The sequence below is a fragment of the Hyla sarda genome, chromosome 3 (genome assembly GCF_029499605.1).
Source record: "Hyla sarda isolate aHylSar1 chromosome 3, aHylSar1.hap1, whole genome shotgun sequence".
Taxonomy (NCBI): Eukaryota; Metazoa; Chordata; class Amphibia; order Anura; family Hylidae; genus Hyla; species Hyla sarda.
The window spans coordinates 290367267-290392226 of NC_079191.1; the positions used below are offsets into that span (position 1 = coordinate 290367267).

Sequence of the window (24960 nt, forward strand, 5' to 3'; positions counted from 1 at the left end):
GCATATCGTCTCGGATAGAGGCGTTCAATTTGTGTCAAAATTTTGGAGAGCTCTCTGAAATCAATTAAAGATCAAATAAAATTTCTCGTCCTCCTATCACCCCCAATCCAATGGACAAGTGGAAAGAGTAAACCAGATTCTTGGTGACTACTTGCGACATTTCGTCTCCTCCCGTCAAGATGATTGGGTCGACCTTCTGCCCTGGGCTGAATTCTCGTACAATTTCAAAAATTCTGAATCCTCTGCCAAATCCCCATTGTTTGTGGTGTACGGCCGTCACCCTCTGCCCCCCCTCCCCATTCCCACTTCTTCTGGAGTTCCTGCCGTGGATGAAGTAACCCGGGACTTCTCCGCTATCTGGAAGGAGACTCAAAAGTCGCTCCTACTGGCCTCGTCTCGAATGAAGAGACATGCAGATAAAAAGAGAAGAACTCCTCTTGTCTTTCTCCCTGGGGACAAAGTGTGGCTCTAGGCCAAATACATACGCTTTCGTGTCCCTAGCTACAAGTTGGGTCCTCGCTACCTCGGTCCTTTTAAAATCAAGAATCAAATTAATTCTGTCTCTTACAAACTTCATCTTCCTTCTTCTCTTCGCATTCCTAACTCTTTCCATGTGTCTCTTCTCCAATCTCTTGTGCTTAACCGCTTTTCTCCCAAGGTTACTGTTCCCGCTCCTGTTTCTGGCTCCTCTGATGTCTTCGCTGTCAAAGAGATCCTTGCCTCCAAGATCGTCCAATTTTAATTGATTGGGAGAATTGTGGCCCTGAAGAGAGGTCCTGGGAACCTGAGGCCAACATTTTTGACAAGGAGCTTGTCCGCAGATTGCTGGGCTCCAAAAAGAGGGGGAGACCTAAGGGGGGGGGGGGTACTGTTACGCCGAGCGCTCCGGGTCCCTGCTCCTCCCCGGAGCGCTCGCGTCGTTCTTCTGTGTGCAACGCCCCGTTCAGACCCACTGACCGGGAGCGCTGCACTGTTATCGCCAGCGGGGATGCGATCAGCGTAGCGGGACGCGCCCGCCCGCGGGACGCATCCCAATCATCTCACCTATCCCGTTCCCCTGCTGTCATGTCCCGGCGCGCGCGGCCCCACTCTCTAGGGTGTGCACGCCGGCTCTCTGAAATTGAAAGGGCCAGTGCACCACTAATTGGTGCCTGGCCCAATCAGTGGTAATCACTCCCAAACGCTACCGTAGGGCCCTGCGGTAAACGCTTTATTTTTTATAAGTTTGTTATACATTTATTTTTAATATATTCTATTGTGGATATATACTAAACTGTCTTTTTCCTTTGGGTAACACAGACACCCACCCAGATACTATATTTTTTATATAGGGGTGTGCTGAGGACTGATTCCATATTACTTATTTATTTAGCTATTTTGTTCTCATAGGGTGAGAACTTTCAGTTAACCTCGCACTCCCAACTTTGTGAGCTGCACAACATTCAAATACCTATTTTACCTCATTTACAAATCTGTTTAACTTTCTGGCCCCAGTTGATTTAAAAAAAAAAAAAATTCACCTGAGTACCCCTTTCTGTTTGATTTCTGTTTGATTATTGCTGCTGACTTCTGGACTGTTAGGCTATTATTCTGCTTGATTCCTAGCTTCCTGTAACTTCTGGTTTCCCAAATTAGACCCCACACTACCCTGGAATATTCTTCTTTTTCCTCTTAATCCTGCCAATCCAGGCTATTCCAGATGCTAAAAACCTACTTATGTACTTATGTACTACAACATATCTCTAATATACTTTTATAATTATTTTTTTTCATTAAAAAGGTTTAATTTACATTTAAAAACCGGCTACTGAAAAAGGACTGATTTTGGAGTGGCAATCAGTCCTTTTTCAGTTAGGCTGCACTCGGACAGGCGGGAGCGAGTGCATTGGCTCCCCGGCCACTGGCTGGGAGGCCACTCCTCCCGCACATCGCCGCCTCGTTGCCGCCGCTGTCCCTGCACGCCCACTGCCGGACTCTGCAGTAACTGCAAGTGTAATGAGGGAACGGGGTATGCGGGGCGTGGGGGGGAGAGGAGGGAACGGGGTATGCGGGGCGGGGGGGGGGGGAGGAGGGAACAGGCTAGTGCCGTAGCGGGGGGGGGGGGGGAACGGGCTAGTAAAAAAAAAAATAGGATGGTGGGAGCTACCCTTTAAGCCCACACATCTGTGGAGGGCTTTAAAAGTGAAATCTGCATAATACTTTAGACCTTTCTTTCTATTTTAGCAGAATCAGGAAGGGTATTATAAAGTTTCCCTCCATCCCATTACTGCAACCATACATTTCTGCAAGCATTCTATAACACTGTTTAAGGTTTGGTGAAATGTTTCTACTTGCTGCAGACGTAACCATATTCATATGCATGGATCCAATATAAGTTAAAGAAATCTCTGCAACAAATCTGCCACTTGTGAACATATCCTAAGTAACGCACAGTTCCTTTGGATTTTATGATTTTAGTGCATACCCTTTCCACATTATAATCATGTAGGTTTAAGCCTCAGCAATTAATCTGAATAAAGAAAATAGATAAAATCTACAGATGAAAATCATGGGCCTGCTGTAGTTTAATCTAGTAACTTGGTTTCAAATGTCAGATTTAAAAATGTTTTATATATTGTACATCTTGGCACAACATTAACCCCTTAAGGATGCAGCTAATTTTCACCTTAAAGGGGTTGTGCGCTGTCCTGCCTTTCGGAGCTCCGCTCGCAGCGTCCGGAAGTTCATTACTCCGAACGCTGTGTGCAGGCTTCCGTGTTTGCGGCTGCCCCCTCGTGACGTCACGCCCGGCCCTTCAAGGGGGCGGCCACGAACACGGAAGCCCGCACACAGCGTTCGGAGTAATGAACTTCCGGACGCAGCGCACAACCCCTTTAAGGACGCAGCCCTTTTTTGCAAATCTGACCACTGTCACTTTATATATTAATAATTCTGGGATGCTTTTTTCGTAACATATTCACATTAACATAGTGGTAAATTTTTGTCGTTACTTGCATCCTTTCTTGGTGAAAAATCACAAAATGTCATGAAAATTTAGAAAATTCAGCATTTTTCTAACTTTGAAACTCTCTACTTGTAAGGAAAATGGATTCTCCCAATAAATTATATATTGATTCACAAATACAATATGTCTACTTTATGTTGATATCATAAAGTTGACATGTTTTCACTTTTTGAAGACATTAGTGGGCTTCAAACTATAGCAGCAATTTTCAAAATTTTCACGAAAATTTCTAAATCTGAAATTTTCAGAGACCAGTTAAGTTTGAAGTGGATTTGAGGAGACTTTCTGTGAGAAATACCCATAAATGACCCCATTATAGAAACTACTCCCCTCAAAGTATTCAAAATGACATTCAGAAAGTTTGTAACCCTTTAGGTGTTTCACAAGAATAACAGCAAAGTGGAGGAGAAAAATCAAAATCTGCATTTTTTACACTGGCATGTTCTTGTAGACCCAGTTATTGAATTTTTACATGGGGTAAAAGGAGAGAAATCTTCCTAAAATGTGTAACCCAATTTCTCTTGAGTAAGAAAATACCTCATATGTGTATGTCAAATGTGTATGTATGTGTGAAAAATCAAAATCTGCATTTTTTACACAAACATGTTCTTGTAGCCCCATTTTTTTCATTTTTAAAAGTGGTATAAGGAGAAAAAGCCACCCAAAATTTGTAGCCCGATTTCTCTCGATTATAGAAATACCTCATATGTTGACATAAAGTGCTCTGCAGGCTCACAACATGGCTCAAGAGGGAAAGAGCAACTGTGGGATTTTTTTTAGCTTTCATGGTTTTTGGGGGGCCATGTTGCATTTTGAAAGCTCCCATGGTGCCAGAACAGTAAAAAACCCTCAACATGACATACTATTTTGGAAACTATGCCCCTCAAGGAACATAACAAGGGGTATATTAAGCCTTAAAACCTCACGGGTGTTTGACGACTTTGCGTTGAAGTTGGAAGTGAAAATGGGGTAATAGGAGTAATAGAAGAAAATGGGCCCAAACATTTAAAGCCCAATTTCTCCCGATTAAGAAAATGCCCCATATGTGGATGTTAAGTACTCTTCTGGCGCACTACAATGCTCAGAGGAGAAGGAGCAAAATTTGGCTTTTTGAATGAGAATTTTGCTGAAATTGTTTTGGGGGGGCATGTTGCATTTAGCAAGTCCCCAGGGTGCCAGAACAGCAAAAAAAAAAAAAAATCTAAAAACACATGGCACACTATTTGCGTAACTACACCACTCAAGTAATGTAACAAGGGGTATAGTGAGTCTTAACACCTCACAGGTATTTGACAACTTTGCGTTGAAGTTGGACATGAAAATTTAAAATTTGATTAACACTAAAATTATGGTGTTACCCCAAATTTTTCTTTTTCACAAGGGGTAATAGGAGAAAATGGACACCATAATTTGCAGCCTAATTTCTCCCGATTAAGACATTAAGTGCTCTGCTGGCGCACTACAGGTCTCAAAACAGAGGGAGTGCCATTGGACTTTTGGAGAGAGAATTTTGCTGAATTTGAAGTTGGGGGCCATGTGCATTTATAAACCTCCCATGGTGCCAGAACAGCAGAAACCCCCCACATGTGACACCATTTTGGAAACTACACCCCTCCAGGAGCGGACAGTGAGTACTTACACCTCACAGGTTTTTTTGAACAGTGGGCGGTAAAAGTGAAAAATGTGGTTTTTCGCACTATATTTATAATGTTAGCCCAAATTTTTCATTTTCACATGGGGTAATAGTGCAAAAGGCCCCCAAAATTTGTAGTGCAATTTTGCCTGAGAAAGAAAATACCCCCTATGTGGATGTAAAGTGCTCTGCGGGCGCACTGCAATGCTCAGAATAGAAGGAGTGCCATTGGGCTTTTGGAGTGAAGAGTTTGTTGGAATTGAAGTCGGGACCATGTGTGTTTACAAAGCCCCCATTGTGCAAGAACAGCAGGAACCCCACACATGTGACACCATATTAGAAACTACACCCCTCAAGGAACGTAACAAGGGTTATAGTGAGTACTTACACCTCACATGTTTTTTGAACAGTGGGCCGTAAAAGTAAAAGAATTGATTTTTAACACTGAATTGCTGGTAAGTAGTAAGAGAAAAAAAGCTCCACCTATTTGTAGCCCAATTTCTCCAGAATAAAGAAATACCCCATGTAAGGCAGTAAAGCACTATGTGGGTGCAAAACAGGGCTTAGGAATGAGACATCACTGATGAGACTTGAGGCCTAAAGTGGTGCTTCGAACTGCAATGGTTGAGGTTCTGACATAAATCCCTGGCAAGTGACCACAATTTTGAAACTACACCCCTCAAGGAAGGTAACAAGGGGTACAGTGAGTACTTACACCTCACAGGTTTTTTGAAAAGTGGGCCATAAATTAGAAAAAAAAATAACACTAAAATGCTGGGGTTACCCAATTTTTTACATTTTCACAAGGGGTAATGGGAGAAATTGGGTTACATATTTTGGAGGGCTTTTTCCCATGACTATGGAAATACATCCACATATGGGGTAACATGTTGGGCGGGCGCACAACAAGGCTTAAAAGTAATAGAGGTCAGTTTGTGGCCTATGGCATATCAGTAGCTGACGGTTACATACATTCAGAGGAAAATACAAAAATGAAACACCCACATGTGACACCATTACAGAAAGTACCCACCCTGAGGAATGGGTATAGGGCTAAAGAGGACATTTTGAACAAACGGGTGTTTCCTAAATTTATTTTCCAGGAATGGGGGTAGCTTTTGAAAATTGCCAATTTCAACCTATGCTTTGTTTCCTCTTTCTGAGAACAACTAACATGTGACTCAGAATTGTCGCCTGGAAATACTCTTCGCATTTGAGGACGATGTTTCTTAAGGACCTAACAGTTACATAAATTCAGAGGAAAATACAACCACATGTGAGCCTATTACAAACAGTACACCCCCAGCCAATTTTAATACTGATATGCCAATTATTTTCGAAGAATGATGACCCAGAGTATAGCCGAAAGTAAAAATCCCAAACCCTATGCTCTGAATCATCATTCTGGGAATGTGATGTGTGTGGCCGTGCCTATTCTGTTACCTCAAATGCGCATTTGAGACAACTTCAAACCCCCAATGCAGTTGACTCTGTGTCCCATGACCCATTTTTTTTTTTTTGGGGGGGGGGGGGGGGGGGGGGAGAGATATGAGGGTATTGGGAAAGAGGTTTTTTTTATGGGGGCGGGGGTGTTGTTTTTAAATTTGGAAGACAATGTACTCTAGACTGGTACATTGGAGTCGAGTTCTGTGGAATTAAAATCAAGTGAAAGGATAAAAAATGTATACACCATGGAAGTGTGATACTCCCTGAAGCAATCCTTAATGCAGAGGCCCGGATGATCGGGGGAAGTGTCACACTGAGTGGTGGTATCCTTCCAAATGCCCCTCTTGCGACACACGCTGCATTTTTTCTGGGATCGTCCCTTATTTCCAGTATGGGGGACCTCACCTGGAAAGTGTTGGCAGGGGACGATCCGGGGTCCCACAGTTCCAGAGGTGCTCTGACACGCTCTTTGGCGGTCACCAAAGATGAGGGCCTTAAAGGAGTACTCTGGTGCAGAGTATTCCTGCTCTGTCCTGCCCGGGCTGCTAAATAAATTAAAATAAACCATCTCTCACCTTCCTGGGTTCCCGCGGAGCGCCACTACAGCTGATTGGTCATCGGGTCCATCCTCTTCATACTTCCGTGTGAACGAAGCGTCACATGGCGCTCAGCCTATTATTGGCCGAGGCAGAACATCACGGCGGCGATAGGCTGAGCGCAATGTGACGCTTCGTTACATACGGAAGTATGAAGAGGATGGACCGGAGGACCGATCAGCTGTAGTGGCGCTCCGCGGGAAGCCCAGGAAGGTGAGGGATGGTTTATTTTCATTTATTTAGCAGCCCGGGCAGGACGGAGCAGGAATACTCTGCACCAGAGTACTCCTTTAAGAACTTTGTCTTGGAACTGCAGGTATGTCTCTGTGTTGCCAGTGTACTGGGACAGTACAAAAGAGTTATACATGGCAACCTATACCATGTAGACCGCAACTTTTTTGTATCATACCCGTGTTTTCCACATGGCATTATATGGCTTGAGGACTTGATCAGAAAGATCAACTACCCCATATACCGATTGTAGTCCAGAATACAATCAGGCTTGAGGACCGGTCGCATGCACAGGGACAGGGGTGCTGCCGTTCCCATGAATAGTGGTGAGCATAAGCTGAGTCTTCCCTTAAAGGGGTACTCCCGTGGAAAACTTTTTTTTTTTTTTTTAAATCAACTGGTGCCAGAAAGTTACAGATTTGTAAATCACTTCTATTAAAAAATCTTAATCCTTCCAGTACTTTTTAGGGGATGTATACTAAAGAGAAATCCAAAAAAGAAATGCATTTCCTGTGATGTCCTGACCACAGTGCTCTCTGCTGATCTCTGCTGTCCATTTTCGGAACTGTCCAGAGAAGGAGAAAATCTCCATAGCAAACATATGCTTCTCTGGACAGTTCCTAAAATGGACAGCAGAGGTCAGCAGAGAGCACGGTGGTCAGGACATCACAGGAAATGCATTTCTTTTTGGATTTCTCTTTAGTATACAGCCCCTAAAAAGTACTGGAAGGATTAAGATTTTTAATAGAAGTGATTTACAAATCTGTTTTCCACGGGAGTACCCCTTTAAAGCTGATGGAAGAGTCATCAGTAGTGACCTCCCTTTCAGGAACATAGGCCTGCCACAATTTGGCCCCGAAGGGATTGATGACCGGCCTTATTTTATACAGGCGGTCATACGCGGGATCAGTTGGGGGGGGGGGGGAGGACATGCCGCATTATCAGCATAATGCAAACATTTCCGAATCCTCGAACCGGGGATGTGCCATGGACATATTGTAGAGTGGGGTCTGGTAAAGGATGTCCCCACTCCAATATTGCCTGACACTGGGTTTTATGACTAGGCCCATATGCAGCACGAGGCCTCAAAATGCCCTCATTTTGGCTGCATCGGCTGGAAACCAGCCACCGGGCCTAGCCAAAAGTGAGCCCGGTGTTTGCGGCGACGAACTGTTGGGCGTACAGATTCGTCTGCTCAACCATCAGATTGACAAAGTTGTCACTGAAATAATAACCAAAAAAGTCTATTTCAGTGAACTAGACGATGTCAATCGGCTTGTGGTCCGCTGGCTCAATCCAGACAAGTTCTCCGGTACAGGGCACCAGTGAACTTGGCAGGGGGGCTTGACTAGTATGAGCAGGGGGACTCATAGCATAAGGCACAGGGTCAGGAGCAAAGGAGGTTTGCGGTCCCGCATGGCGGCGTCTCCGCCGCCTTGGTGGCTCATCATAATATCAAGATGATGAGAAGGACGAGGAATTAAGGAAGGTGGGGTCTTCCTCGTCTTCTGTGGCGCTTTCAGTGTCGGAGGCAAGTATGGCATATGCCTCCTCTGCTGAAAACGCCCTGCGGCCATTTCCCTACTCTAATGGGGAATGGGAAGTGTGTATGTGTGGGGAAAATTTTATTTGTGTGTGTGCTGTGTGTGGTGTGGTGCGAGACTACCTCCCAAACCCACCCTAACCTAACTAACTAAACCTGCCCTGACAGAAAAAATATATAAACGAAAAAGGGAAAATAAAAAAATATGGACTTGTGGCGCAAAAAAAGCCTTTAAGGACTCAGGATGCAGGGCATATGCATACGCCCTGTGTCCTGAAGAGGTTAATCTTTCTATTATACTTCATAAGAAAATTTTATTTCTTTTTTATAGAAATCATAACTTGAAATCAAAGACCACTAGGGGTCTCGATGCCATCCGGAACATAATTCTGTTCAGCTGCATCATCATCTTTGTCCAAGGCATGGACAAAGTCTAGTAAGTGAGAGCAAGACTAGCACTCATATCACTCCTGTCCTATTAGACTGGAACATGAAAACAGAGAGGAGGGGGTTACTGAGCAGCCTGTAATTGGATGAAGAGATCCAGCAGACTCAGGGGGGAATATAAGAAATGCAGAGTGAGGAAATGCTCTCTCCAGAGCACAGGATGACAAACCAAGTAAGCAACAGTTTAAAGGTATTTGTGAGAGAAATGTAGGTGCTAGACACATAGAAGTTGTATGTATATGATCAGGAATAGGTACTGAGTAACAAATAAGATAAAAAATTTGTGGCATATGACAGGTAATCTTTAAAGGGGTACTCCGGTGAAAACCTTTTTTCTTTTAAATCAACTGGTGGCAGAAAGTTAAACATATTTGTATATTACTTAATCCTTCCAGTACTTATTAGCTGCTGAATGCTACAGAGGAAATTCCTTTCTTTTTGGAACACTGATGACATCACGAGAACAGTGCTCTCTGCTGACATCTCTGCCCATTTTAGCAACCATGCATAGCAGATGTATGCTAAGGGCAGCATGGTGGTTCAGTGGTTAGAGCTGCTGCCTTGCAGTGCTGGGGACTTGAGTTCAAATCCCACTAAGGACAACAATAAATAGAGCATTATTATTATTATTATAATAACGTCAGCAGAGAGAACTGTGCTCGTGATGTCATCAGAGAGCATTCCAAAAAGAAAAGAATGTCCTCTGTAGTATTCAGCAGCTAATAAGTACAGGAAGGATTAAGATTTTTTAATAGAAGTAATTTACAAATATGTTTAACTTTCTGCCACCAGTTGATTTAAAAGAAAAAAGGTTTTCACCGGAGTACCCCTTAAAGGGAATTTGGCTTTCTGACACATATATTCTTATCAACAGCATTCTGACACACAAATTCCAATATAGTCATATGTGACCATAATAAGTGTTTTAGAGATGTTAAATTGGGGTAAAAGGGTTCTTAGTATACCTATAAATAAACAGATTAAACTCCATGATGCTCATGGGTTCTGTCCAATTTGAACTGGCAAGTCCTAGATTATAAATTTATCATACTCTATATATAACATGCATGGCTTCCTTTTTAGAACTGTAGCTCATAGTAAGTGAAACAATTAGTAGTGTTCTCAAGCAGTCAAAGAATAATATTGATGACTAGGGTATTGCAGAAGTGTAAATGTTGGGTACATATCTTTAAAGTGAGAGCCGTAGAAGCTTGAGCTGCTTATGTTATTGGTTGTACCTGCTCAATTATATCAGACCAAAGCACAGTATTTCATGCTTTATATTTATATTTAAAATTGGGGGAATACTACTTTGATAATGTATTGGGACATATGGTGAAGACAGTGTAGTAGTTAGTGTACCCCTTTGGTTAGTCCCCACTACCTACTGGGGACTTTACATACTACCTACTGGGGGCATCACCTACAACCTACCCACTGGAGGCATTACTTACTACCTACCTACTGGGGGCATTACAAACCTAATGGGGGCTTCTATCTTATAGGGGGCATTACCTACTACCTACCTACTGGTGGCACTGCCTAATGGGGGATTACCTACCCACCACCAAATTCCTCTACCCTTTTCCCCCAACACACATATTTACTCCATGATACTTTACAAGGGAGGAAATATTTGGGGTACGGAGGGTAGGGAGTAGGTGGGGAATGTACTGAAGAAGTGTAGAGCCTAATATGTTTGTTGTTAGGCAGATTGTGTGGAGAAGAGTTATGGTTGGAAGAAGACTTGATGACGGTCTGAGCAAAACAAGAAGAAAATAAAAGAGAACACCTCCAAGTAGACTCCTTCTGTGAGTCAGTAGCTGTAACTGCACTGTAATTATTTACATGGTGTGCAGCACTTGTGTGGAGTCGCGTTCACCACAATATGCGCTTTGTCACATGTGGTGGTGGTAATGGTAGTGGTCATGGTGTGGCTGTATTATTCTTACTTGTATACTGGTATTATTGGTAATATTGGTCTCAGTATAAAGAATTTGGTCAGTAACAGTATGGTGATAATATTCCTCCTTATTTACTGGTATTATTGATAATATTGGTCTCAGCATACAGGATTTGGTTAGGAACAGTATGATGGTAATATGTATGGTGATAATATTCCTTCTTCCTCATCAAACAAAAAGGCTCTCCTTTTTCTTGTCCTATTTAAAATATTTTTTTTCCTACACAATGGGTAAGATAGCAGGTGGGCCACGGGGGTCTTGAGCTGTGTAAGAGGCCCCAATAAGGGGCCAATAATACAGATAATTGTTTCGTTATGCGTTCCGGCCACACACACTGGCCATTAGCGCATGGTCCCCTTACCTTCTGCTGCCGACGGGGCTGGGACTCTCATCGGGGGACGCGCCCGCATGCGAGCCCCAGTCCGTCACTCTCCGGGTGTTTCTCCTGGCTCTGCCTCGCTACTCCGGCACGCGTGTCCCCGTCCCTTAGGGCGTGCGCGCACCGGAGCTTTAAGATTTAAAGGGCCAGTACGCTCATTAGTGTAATCCACCTGTGGCTTATTTATAAATTCCTCCACCCTCCTCAGTTCCCCTCCAGATCTTTGTTGCCTTGTGCCTTTGAGAAAGCGTTCCTCTGTATTGCCTTGCCGTGTATCAAATCTCTTGGTCTTGTGACTTGACCTTGCTCCTCTGCCTCCTGCCTACTGAACTAATGCTTTGCTTTGACTAAGCTACTGTTCCGCCTGCCCTGACCTTCTGCTATCCAGACTACGAGTTGCCTTATCTCTCCGGGGCCTCGCATCTCCTCAGCCGCCTTTGTGGTCGAGCCGTGTCAGGGGTAAAATAAAAAGTGTTCAAAAAATGATACCAATAAAAAATATAGAGCACAGGAATGAGTCCTGTATAAGGAAAAAAATAGTCAAAACTATTTTAAGCATACCAATTTTGTAAAAGAGACACAGAAACATAGAAGGTGTCGACAGATAAGAGCCATCGTCCCAGTATTCTTATGAATAGTCCTTGCCCCTACCGTATATGAAGGATAGCCTTATACCTATCTCTATCTTATATAAAGGATAGCCTTATGCCTATCTCATGCATGCTTAAAGGAGAAATGCGGTGCAAAATTATTAACTTCCCCTGTGCCTAGGCTGCAAAAACAAACTTTAACTAACCTTCCTATCTTCCCCCTTTGCGCCAATATGGGTGTCCCATTCCTCTGGCGCTGCTCAGCTCCCAGCTTCTTTGGCTTGAAGCGTCACACTGCAGTCAGTGTATCGCTGGCCACAGCAATGTTCCGTCTCGGCCGGTGATAGGCTGAGCGCACTGTCATGTAAGGAGAGCCCGGGCAGCTCCTTTACATTTTTTCATTTCCTTTATGTATTTAAATGTTTTTTTCATATCCCCTCTGTCTCGTCTTTCTTCCAAGCTCTACATGTTATGGTCCTTTCCTAATACAGTTTAAGCCATCAACCCTTCTCTGAACTCTCTTCAAAGTATCTATATCTTTCTGGAGATACTGCCTCCAGTTCTGCGTGGAATACTCGAAGTTAGGTCTCACCTGTGCTCTCTACAGCGGCATGAGCACTTCCCTCTTACTACTGCTAATACCTCTCCCTATTCACCCAAGAATTTTGCTAGCATTTCCAGCTGCTCTATGACATTGTCTGCCTACCTTTAAAGGGGTACTCCGGTGGAATTTATTATTTTTTTTAAATTAACTGGTGCCAAAAAGTTTAACAGATTTGTAAATTACTTCTATTTAAAAATGTTAATCCTTCCAGTACTTATCGCTGCTGTATACTACAGAGGAAGTTCTTTTTCTTTTTGAATTTATTTTCTGTCCGACTACAGTGCTCTCTGCTGACACCTCTGTACATGTCAGGAACTGTCCAGAGCAGGAGCAAATCCGCACAGCAAACCTCTCCTGCCCTGGACAGTTCCTGAAACAGACTGAGGTGTCATCAGAGAGCACTGTGCTCAGACAGAAAATAAATTCAAAAAGAAAAGAACTTCATCTGTAGTAGGGATCGACCGATTATCGATATGGCCGATATTATCGGCCGATAATCACGATTTTGTGCATTATCGGTATCGGCAATTACCTTGCCGATAAGCCGATAATGCCCCGCCCCCCCGCACAGCGACCGCCACCCCCCCGACCCGCCGCACCGACTCGCACCCCCCACCGTGATGCTGGGCGGTATACCGGTATGGATTTTTTCCCATACCGCTATACCGGTCGGGCCCCTCCCCCACCCTCCGAGTCAATAAAAAAATTAAACTTACCCGTAATGGGGGTGGTCCGGGCCATCCATCCTTCGTGTAGTGTCCGGGGGCGTTCCGGGTGGAGGGTGAACCGGTCCGGGCTGTCCTTCTTCTCCGGGGATCATCTTCTCCACTCCGGGCAGGCTCCGGCCTAGTACACTGCATAGACGCCGCTACGCCGTGACGTCAGGTGTGTCGCTGCGCACGGGCGTCACTGCGCAGCGGCGTCTATGCAGCGTACTAGGTCGGAGCCTGCCCGGAGTGGAGAAGAGCACTCCCGGAGAAGAAGGACAGCCCGGACCGGTTCACCCTCCACCTGGAACGCCCCCGGACACTACAGGAAGGATGGATGGATGGCCCGGACCACCCTGACAGGTAGGGGGAGAGAAGCGGGTGGCGGCGGCGGCCTATGGCCCCGCAAAAGCCACTGCAGATCATTGATTTAAATCGCCAGCTTTAAATTAATGATCTGCAGCGGTGTCGCAGGGGGATAAATAGCCGATAACTTATACCAGAATATCGGTATAAGTTATCGGCTATCGGCACTAACCTGCACCGATTATCGGTATCGGTATCGGCCCTAAAAAAATGATATCGGTCGATCCCTAATCTGTAGTATACAGCAGCCCTTTCCTCAGATACAGAGGTGAGGACTGTATCACATAATCTATACTCTGCTCAAGGGTTTTTGAGTCCCAAGTGCATTATCTTGCCCTTATCCACATTAAATTTTCGTTGCCAGAGTTCTGACCATTACTCTAGTTCACCCAAATCCATTTCCACTTTGCATATCCCTCCAGGAATATAAACCATGTTACAAATCTTTGTGTCATCACCAAAAAGACACACCTTACCATCAAGACCTTCTGTAATATCACTGACAAAGATATTAAACAAAATGGGTCCTAGTACAGATCCCTGAGGTACCCTACTGGTAAAAAAATAAAACCTTGCTCTGTATATTCTCCATTGTCTACAACCCTCTGATGCAGGGGCGTTGCTGGAAACCACCTGGCCCCGATGCAAAAAATTGCCCTGGGCCCCCCGACTATAAGGTACCATGTACTCTAGCGTTTCTGGCCTGAATGGGGCTCTTTATCAAGCATGAAACATACAGATAAAAAAAAAAAAAAAAGAAAGCATTAAAAGTGCCAATACGGAAGAGTGATTCCAGGTCACTAGTGAGTGTAACTGAAATGCAAAAAAACTATAAGTAAGAATACAGAAACATAAATACAACATAAGGTAGATTCTTAGCATGGATAAAATATAAGGTAGATTCGTAGCTAAACACCATAATAAAATTCATGACCATTATAAAAAGATAAAATAAAAATCACCTCAACCTATGGAAATTGCGTTGGTGCATTTTCATTTTGAATGTACCTTTATATTTTATCCATGCTATGAAGCTACTTTAATTTTTTTTTTGTTGTAGTATTTATCTTTCTGTGTTATTGTTACTTATTATTTCATTCCGGCTCAGTCACACTAGTGACCTGGAATCACTCTTCCGTATAGGAATTTATAATGCATCCTTTTATCTGTATGTTTCATGCCTGTTAAATATCCCTGTTTGTGCCAAAAACGCTAAAGTGCATGGTACCTTATAAAATAAAGCAAATTTTATTATCCATATGAATTGGCCCATCATCTATTCCTTGGAGAAGCGCCTTGATAGATATCCCACTTTTCCATGTGATTTTCACACTGTTCCCGCACATTTACCCCTGCACGACATAGTACTGGATCTGTGAGAGATCATCATATACAATGGATCGTTCTTCATATAATTTGTAATTGTGCAGTGTTACTAATGTTCTAGTGACTAAGGTCCATTAATTGAAAAAGCAGAAAACCATTTAAGGGTATGTTCACACGAAAAATATCCACCTGTACAAATTCAAGGCAGAGTTTCTCAGTGCATCAGGTACCACTGGCACTAGGATCGCACAGACCTGCACTGTCGCCATTGACAACAATTCCAGTCCACACTGAATTTTGCCGAAAGAATGAACATGTTCACTCTTTTGGCAGAAATCCTGCAGAGGAAATTCTGCAGTTGCAATTCAGCAGCAGAATCTCTTGACAGCAATATGGGGATGTTGCTAAGCAGATTCTCAGTGTATACTGGGCCTAACTCTACCAGTTACTTAGAGAAGAACCACTTCCTACACTGAGCCAAGTAGAAAATTACGTAGCAAAGATGTCCCCTCAGATCAGTGTTTCCCAACCAGGGTGCCTCCAGATGTTGCAAAACTACAACTCCCAGCATGCTGGGAGTTGTAGTTTTGCAACACCTGGAGGCACCCTGGTTGGGAAACACTGCCTCAGTTGAAAGTAGTAGTGTATATATGTCCTGTACCCATTCCTATCTATTAGTCTTATTGGCAGAATGCTTTCCTCCTGAACTTTAGTCACTTTTGTTCCCTAATATTTACTGTGGGGCCCCGTGCCCCCTCACCCTGATCTGCCTGCAATGTAAATAATAGTTTTGTGTTTGGTTTTGTTTTTGTCATGAGTAGAGAAAAGATATGGGTGAGCAGACTGCTTGGTGAGATAGACAGTCAGAGGGTCTGTAGTGACAGGGGGGTCCAAGGCTAGCTGAATTGTGAAGTCAAGCTCCGGGGAGGGGGAGGGTTGTGACTTACCAGGGGCTTGTGACTCCTGCATACACCCTGTTATAACAGTCTCTCCCACACGTAAATAAATCACTACGTTTATCACACCGGCGGCTCTGCGCTTCTCCTTACACACTCAGAGATGGACGTCCTCACACAGCAGTCCACATAACCTCCGCCTGTCTCCCATACAGAGAAGCATAGGTCAAGAATACTAAAAATTAACCCCCTGGCTGCTGGAAAGTACTGTCTCCTTGCAGAAGCACTGCTAATCTCTGCTCTGCAAGCAAATTGTGCAGAGCCAGTAAGCGCTACATGGTAAGGGTTTTCCGGTGGGGCTGGGAGATAAAATAGTGTCAGGGGGGCCGGCTGGCTACGAGGCCTGGTCGCAATTGCGACCTCTATAGCTACGCCACTGCTCTGATGTCTGTCCTTCAGCCTCTGCCTAATCCATTCAACATTATGGGAGTCCAAGCTCAATGACTGCAGTTTATTAATTAGTCTTCTATGTGGGACAGTGTCAAAAGCCTTACTAAAATCTAGATAAGCGATGTCTACTGCAATTCCGCCACCTATTATTTTTGTCACCCAATCAAAAAAATGAATAAGAGATACAGTGGTCCCTCAACATACGATGGTAATTTGTTCCAAATGACCCATCGTTTGTCGAATCCATCGTATGTTGAGGGATCAGTGCAATGTAAAGTATAGGAAGTTATACTCACCTGTCCCCGCCGCTCCGGACCGCGTCTTCACTGCTCCCGATGCTGTCCCAGAGGCTCCCGATGGTGTCCTGCTGCTCCGGTGTCTTCTTTGGGATCCTCTGGCTTCTTCCGCATCTTCTGCAGGGTCCGGGTCTCGCTTTCTGGTGACGTTATTACGCTGCTGCGCCGGCACGGCATGCGTAGTGACCAGGGCCGGACTGGCTTACCGGGAAAGCGGGAATATTCCCGGTAGGCCGCTGCCTTGTGGGCCAGCAGTGGCTGGAGCGCAGGCTGCCTGAGTCCCCACAGGTCACTGTGTCAGTCTGTCAGCAGTGTCAGGACCTGTGTGCTCCGCAGCTGCAGCATCACACACAGATCCTGAGGCTCCTGATAGCTGACACAGTGAGCGGAGGTCCAGAGGTCTGGGGTACAGAGTCTGTACTGGGAGCTGTACAGAAAGTACACTCCCCTCTACTCTCTGCCTCCTCACTGCTCCTGGCCCCTCCTCCTGTCGGCACACAGTGACTGCAGCTGCTCGGGGGAAGATCTCCTATACTGGGTGAGAGGAAAAGGAACCTAATGCTATTACTATGTAAGGGAAAGGGTGGGAGTCCTGTTATGTGGTGTGTGTGTGGGGGTCTGGTAAGAGGGGGACCTTTGATGTGTGTGGGGGGGGGGGGGCGCTGCAGAAGGGGACCTGTGATGTGAGGGGCTGCAAATGGGGGTGGGGGACATGTGATGATAGGGGCTGTAAAGGGGGGGGGGGGACCTGTGATGTGGGGGGCTGCAAAGGGTGGACCTGTGATGATAGGGGCTGCAAAGGGTGGACCTGTGATGATAGGGGCTGTAAAGAGTGGACCTGTGATGATAGGGGTTGTAGAGGGTGGACCTGTGATGTTAGGGGCTGTAAAGGGTGGACCTGTGATGATAGGGGCTGTAAAGGGTGGACCTGTGATTATAGGGGCTGTAAAGGGTGGACCTGTGATGATAGGGGCTGTAAAGGGGGGACCTGTGATGATAGGGGCTGCAAAGGGGGGACCTGTGATGTGAGGGGCTACAAAGGGGGGGACCTGTGATAGGGGCTGTAAAGGGGGGACCTGTGATTTGAGGGGCTGCAAAGGAGGGGGGGACCTGTGATAGGGGCTGTAAAGGGGGCGACCTGTGATGATAGGGGCTATAAAGGGGGGACCTGTGATGTTGGGGGCTGCAAAGGGGGGACCTGTGATGTGTGTGGCTGCAAAGGGGGGGGGGACCTGTGATAGGGGCTGTAAAGGGGGGACCTGTGATGATAGGGGCTGCAAAGGGGGGGACCTGTGATTATAGGGGCTGTAAAGGGGGAACTGTGATGTTGGAGAGCTGCAAAGGGGGAACCTGTGATGTGGGGGGCTGCAAAGGGGGGACCTGTGGTGTGGGGGGCTGCTAAGGGGGGGGACCTGTGGTGTGGGGGGCTGCTAAGGGGGGGACCTGTACTGTGGGGGGCTGCAAAGGGTGGACCTGTGATGATAGGGGCTGCAAAGGGTGGACCTGTGATGATAGGGGCTGTAAAGGGTGGACCTGTGATGATAGGGGTTGTAAAGGGTGGACCTGTGATGTTAGGGGCTGTAAAGGGTGGACCTGTGATGATAGGGGCTGTAAAGGGTGGACCTGTGATTATAGGGGCTGTAAAGGGTGGACCTGTGATGATAGGGGCTGTAAAGGGGGGACCTGTGATGATAGGGGCTGCAAAGGGGGGACCTGTGATGTGAGGGGCTACAAAGGGGGGGACCTGTGATAGGGGCTGTAAAGGGGGGACCTGTGATGTGAGGGGCTGCAAAGGAGGGGGGGACCTGTGATAGGGGCTGTAAAGGGGGCGACCTGTGATGATAGGGGCTGTAAAGGGGGGACCTGTGATGTTGGGGGCTGCAAAGGGGGGACCTGTGATGTGTGTGGCTGCAAAGGGGGGGGGGACCTGTGATAGGGGCTGTAAAGGGGGGACCTGTGATGATAGGGGCTGCAAAGGGGGGGACCTGTGATTATAGGGGCTGTAAAGGGGGAACTGTGATGTTGGAGAGCTGCAAAGGGGGAACCTGTGATGTGGGGGGCTGCAAAGGGGGGACCTGTGGTGTGGGGGGCTGCTAAGGGGGGGGACCTGTGGTGTGGGGGGCTGCTAAGGGGGGGGACCTGTACTGTGGGGGGCTGCTAAGGGGAGGACCTGTGATGATAGGGGCTGTAAAGGGTGGACCTGTGATGATAGGGGCTGTAAAGGGTGGACCTGTGATGATAGGGGCTGTAAAGGGGGGGACCTGTGATGATAGGGGCTGTAAAGGGGGGACCTGTGATGTGAGGGGCTACAAAGGGGGGGACCTGTGATAGGGGGCTGTAAAGGGGGGACCTGTGATGATAGGGGCTGTAAAGGGGGACCTGTGATGTGAGGGGCTGCAAAGGAGGGGGGGGACCTGTGATAGGGGCTGTAAAGGGGGCACCTGTGATGATAGGGGCTGTAAAGGGGGCACCTGTGATGATAGGGACTGTAAAGGGGGGGGACCTGTGATGTGAGGGGCTGCAAAGGGGGGGCCTGTGATAGGGGCTGTAAAGCGGGGGACATGTGATGATAGGGGCTGTAAAGTGGGGACCTGTGATGTGGGGGGCTGCAAAAGGGGGACCTGTGATGATAGGGGCTGTAAAGGGGGGAACTGTGATGTTGGAGGGCTGCAAAGGGGGGACCTGTGATGTGGGGGGCTGCAAAGGGGGGACCTGTGGTGTGGGGGGCTGCTAAGGGGGGGACCTGTGGTGTGAGGGGCTGCTAAGGGGGGGACCTGTGGTGTGGGGGGCTGCTAAGGGGGGACCTGTGGTGTGGGGGGGGCTGCAAAAGGGGGACCTGTGATGTGAAGGGTTGCAAGGGGGGACTGTGATGTTGGGGGTCTGCAAAGGGGGGGGAACCTATGGTGTGGGGGGGGGCTGCAAAGGGAGGACCTGTGATGTGGGGGGCTGCAAAGGGGGGACCTGTGATGTGGGGGGCTGCAAAGGGGGAACTGTGATGTGAGGGGCTGCAAAGGGGGGCCTGTGATGTGGGGGGCTGCAGGGGGGGCTGTAATGTTGGTGGGTGCTGGTGGAGAGGGGAGACCAGTTATGTGGGACCTGTGATATGGGGAGCTGGAAAGGGGATACCTGTGATGTTGGGGGCTGAAGAGGGGATGTCTTTGATGTAGGGGGCTGGAGACGGGGGGGGGGGGACCTGTGATGTTGGGGGCTGGAGAAGGGGGGGACCTGTGATGAGGGGGGGACCTGTAATGTGGGGTAGGGGGTAGGTTATGGGAAGAGGAGACCTTACTACTTTGTAAGGGAGGGGCACTTTGATTTGCTCTTTTTTTTTTTGCAATTAAGTTGTTTATTCATTATTTTTAAATAACTATATTTTTTATATTTATCTACAGTTAGGGGGAACCTGTTATCAGTTTTATGTTGCCCAAACAGCAGGCATCACGATCCCAGGACACTGTGAATTACACTAAGACACTCGGTCATTCAAAGTAATCTTAGTTTCTAAATGCCACCAGACCCGGTAATTAGTCCTTAGGGCAGGTGACGCATCTTTCCCTGTATCAGTGGTCTCCAAACTGTGGATCTCACGCTGTTGCTAAACTAAAACTCCCAGTAAAATGTCAACTCCCAGCATGCACAGAGCGTTGTTGGAACAGCTAACAGTCCACAGTTTGGAGACCTGGGGGAGATTTATCAAAGCCTGTGCAAAGGAAATGATTCCCAGTTGATTGGTGAGTGCTTCCAATAATTTTCTACTGTGAGACTGTTATGTTCACTACTATAAACTATTGGGATTGAGTACCCCATCTGTATGCAGGAACCTGCAAAGTCGGGAAAAGATGTAGTGTTGGACTTTGTAGTGCTGAGCACTGTATCTTCCAGTGTCTCCCTATACACTGCTAGAGACAAGAGAGACGTGTCAATCAAGCCGGCTGGGCAGGGAGCAGCCGCCAGGACCCGCCCCTCTGACTATTTACCTGTATTCTTGTAGCATTTTCAAACGATGTCCCGGAGTCCCGAATTTGTGTCCCGGAGTCGCAATGCCTGCACGCCAGTGTTATGCTGCCCACGGTATTTTAACCCTATGTAATATCTACTACAGGAGGGGGAACAGTAAAAAAACAAAAACCCTTTCTAAAATTCCTTGCTTTCACACTGCCACTGAAATGACGGAATTCTGTTTCAGGTATCTGGCACTTTCGGTTAGGTGACGTGACATGGCCAGCCATCCAATCAGTGCCTGAGGCTGGACATTGCTTCGGCCCGTAATTGAATGAACAGCTGTGTCAGATCACATAACCTGACCTAGTAGTGCTGGATACTGGGAACTGAGTTCCGTGATTCTGGCGGTAGCTCAAGTGCAAAAAAGAGATGGGTTGCTTTTATTTATTTATTTATTTTAACTGTTTTTCCCAAGTGGATTTTACATAGAGTTAATGGGGTACTCCGGCGCTTAGACATGCCTGATCACGGAGGTCCCGCCGCTGGGGACCCCTGTGATCTTGCACGCCGCACCCCGTTAAAATCAGTCCCCGGAGCGTGTTCGCTATGGGTCTGATTACTGTCGATCACGGGGCCGAAGTGTTGTGACGTCAAGGCTCCGCCCCATGTGATGTCACGCTCCGCCCCCTCAATGCAAGCCTGTGGGAGGGGGCGTGGTAGCTGCCATGCCCCCTCCCATAGGCTTGCATTGATGGGCAGAGCGTGACGTCTCACGGGGGCGGAGGCGTGACGTCACACACCACCGGCCCCGTGGTCACCGGTAATCAGACCCAGAGCGAAAATGCTCCGGGGACTGATTTTAACTGGGGTGCTGCGTGCAAGATCACGGGGGTCCCCAGCGGCGGGACTCCCGCGATCAGGCATCTTATCCCCTATCCTTTGGATAGGGAATAAGATGTCTAAGCGCCGGAGTACCCCTTTAATACCACATTACTATCTTGCATGTTGAGGCTGCACCCCTTTGACTTCAGGGCACACCCACAGCATAGTTCTCTTATAGAGGCACGGCAAATCAAGTGCCAGGCTTCCTTGTCCCTTCCCTGCAGCCAGTGACTGCTACAGTGACGCAATGCTGTGGGGCTGGTATGACAATTTTTCCAGGGCTGGTTTTTAGCCCCAGTCCGGCCCTGGTAGTGACGTAATAACGACGCCGGAAAGCGAGGCCCTGGACCCTGGAGAAGATACAGAAGACGCCCGAGGATCCCGAAGTGGACCCGGAGCAGCGGGGATAGGTAAGCGAACCTGTCCGGGATGCTAAAACTGCTATCCGACAGCAGCTTAAGCATTTTGCGCTGTCGGATAGCAGTTAATGCGATGGCCCCGACATATAAAAGCATCGTATGTTGATGCTGACATCGACATGCGATGGCCTCTGAGAGGCCATCGCATGTCGATTTTATCATATGCCGGGGCCATTGCATGTCGGGGGGTTACTGTAGTTTGACATGATCTCCCTGAAGTAAACCTGTGTAGTTTTTCATCTTGCAATCCATGGAATTTTAGATGTTTCACAATCCTATCCTTTAGTAGAGTTTCCATTAATTTGCCCACTATTAACCCCTGAAGGACCAGGCCATTTTACACCTTAAGGACCAGAGCGTTTTTTTGCAAATCTGACCACTGTCACTTTAAACATTAATAACTCTGGAATGCTTTTAGTTATCATTCTGATTCCGAGATTGTTTTTTCGTGACATATTCTACTTTAACTTTATGGTAACTTGCATCCTTTCTTGGTGAAAAATCTCCAAATTTGATGAAAAAAATGAAAATTTAGCATTTTTCTAACTTTGAAGCTCTCTGCTTGTAAGGAAAATGGATATTCCAAATAAAAAAGTTTTTGGTTCAAATATACAATACAATACAACAAAAAAAACTTATAAGTTTTTACTTTTGGAAGACACCAGAGGGCTTCAAAGTTCAGCAGCAATTTTGAAATTTTTCACAAAATTTTCAAACTCACTATTTTTCAGGGACCAGTTCAGTTATGAAGTGGATTTGAAGGGTCTTCTTATTAGAAATACACCAAAGACCCCATTATAAAAACTACAACCCCCAAAGTATTCAAAATGACATTCAGTAAGTGTTTTAACCCTTTAGGTGTTTCACAGGAATAGCAGCAAAGTGAAGGAGAAAATTCAAAATCTTCATTTTTTTACCCTTGCATGTTCTTGTAGACCCAATTTTAGAATTTTTGCAAGGGGTAAAAAGGAGAAAATTTTTACTTGTATTTGAAACCCAATTTCTCTCGAGTAAGCACATACCTCATATGTCTATGTTAATTGTTCAGCGGGCGCAGTAGAGGGCTCAGAAGGGAAAGAGTGACAAATGGTTTTTGGGGGGCATGTCACCTTTAGGATGCCCCTATGGTGCCAGGACATATGGGGGTGAAAATTGCTCTGCTGGCGCACTACAGGTCTAAGAAGAGAAGGAGTCACATATGGCTTTTTGAAAGCAAATTTTGCTCTGGGGGCATGCCGCATTTAGGAAGCCCCTATGGTGCCAGAACAGCAAAAAAAAAAAACACATGGCATACCATTTTGGAAACTAGACCCCTCGGGGAACGTAACAAGGGGTAATGTGAACCTTAATACCCTACAGGTGTTTCACGACTTTTGCATATGTAAAAAAAAAAAATGTTATTAATATTTTTAAAAAGGGTAATAGCAGAAAATACCCCCCAAAATTTGTAACCCAATTTCTCCCGAGTATGGCGATACCCCATATGTGGCCCTAAACTGTTGCCTTGAAATACGACAGGGCTCCAAAGTGAGAGCGCCATGCGTATTTGAGGCCTAAATTAGGGACTTGCATAGGGGTGGACATAGGGGTATTCTACGCCAGTGATTCCCAAACAGGGTGCCTCCAGCTGTTGTAAAACGCCCAGCATGCCTAGACAGTCATTGGCTATCTGGCAATACTGGGAGTAGTTGTTTTGTAACAGCTGGAGGCTCTTTTTGGAAACAGTGGCGTACCAGACGTTTTTCATATTGATTGGGGAGGGGAGGGGGGCTGTGTAGGGGTATGTGTATATGTAGTGTTTTTTACTTTTATATTTTATTTTGTTTTAGTGTTTTTAGGGTACAGTCGCACGGGCGGGGGTTCACAGTAGTTTCTCGCTGGCAGTTTGAGCTGCGGCAGAAAATTTGCCGCAGTTCAAACTTGTAGCCGGATACTTACTGTAAACCTCCGCCCATGTGAGTGTACCCTGTACATTCACATTGGGAGGGGACATCCAGCTGTTGCAAAACTACAACTCCCAGCATGTATGGTCTATCAGTGCATGCTGGGAGTTTTAGTTTTGCAACAGCTGGAGGCACACTGGTTGTGAAACACCGAGTTTGGTAACGAACTCAGTGTTTTGCAACCAGTGTGCCTTCAGCTGTTGCAAAAGCTACAACCCCCAGCATGTACGGACAGCGGAAGGGCATGCTGGGTCTTGTAGTTATGCAACAGCTGGAGGCATACTACTTTGGCTGGGGATGCTGGGGATTGTAGTTATGCAACAGCTGGAGACACACTGGTTTGCTACTTAACTCAGTGTGACTTCAGCTGTTGCAAAACTACAACTCTCAGCAGTCACCGACAGCCAACGGGCGTGCTTGGAGTTGTAGTTATGCAACCAGCAGATGCACCACTACAACTCCCAGCATGCACTTTAGCTGATTGTGCACGCTGGGAGTTGTAGTTATACAACAGCTGAAGGTGCACTTTTCCATAGAAAAAATGTGCCTCCAGCTGTTGCAAAACTACAAGTCCCAGCATGCCCATAAGGGAATGCTGGGAGTTGTGGTGGTCTGCCTCCTGCTGTTGCATAACTACAGCTCCCAGCATGCCCTTTTTGCATGCTGGGAGCTGTTGCTAAGCAACAGCAGGATGCTGTCACTCACCTCCTGCTGCTGCTCCGCTACAGGTCAGTCCCTCGCCGCCGCTGCTCCTGGGGCCCTGATCCCAACATTGACGCCGGGGATCGGGGTCCCCAGCTCCCAGGGTCTTCTTTCCGCACCCGCTCACGTCCTCCGGAAGAGGGGCAGAGCGGGTTACGGGAGTGACACCCGCAGCAGGTGCCTTGATTGGTCGCCCGACGGCCCCGATCAGCCAGTAATTCCGGGTCACCGGGTCACTGGAGACCTGATTGACCCGGAATCGCCGCAGATCGCTGGACTGAATTGTCCAGCGATCTGCGGCCATCACCAACATTGGGGGGCATAATGACCCCCCCTGGGCGATATGCCGCGATGCCTGCTGAACCATTTCAGCAGGCATCGGGCACCGGCTCCCCTCCGTCTAGCGGCGGGGGGGCGGGAATGGACAGGACGTACTCCTACGTCCTCGGTCCTTAAGGACTCGGAAACGGGGGTGTAGGAGTACGTCCATTGTCCTTAAGGGGTTAAACCCCTTAACGACCACGGACACATATTTACGTCCGTGGCCAGCTCCCGATCTGTGAAGCGCACTCAGAAGCTGATTGCGCTTTGTAT

At 46.9% G+C, this 24960-nt stretch overlaps 1 protein-coding gene across 11 annotated transcripts in view; it reads right to left on the reverse strand.

The window, feature by feature from the left end:
- Positions 1 to 24960, reverse strand: part of LOC130362415 (uncharacterized) — a 149319-nt gene that overhangs the window by 108426 nt on the left and 15933 nt on the right. For 3 of the 11 annotated variants that reach the window (XM_056566850.1, XM_056566851.1, XM_056566840.1), the window contains exon 1: positions 15784 to 16075. The exons of 7 other annotated variants lie outside the window; for them this stretch is intronic. The gene's annotated coding sequence lies outside the window, so the exon portion shown is untranslated. Of the gene's footprint in view, positions 1 to 15783; positions 16076 to 16478; positions 16701 to 24960 lie in introns of those variants that run through there. One more of the 11 variants, XM_056566845.1, reaches the window with a different exon arrangement.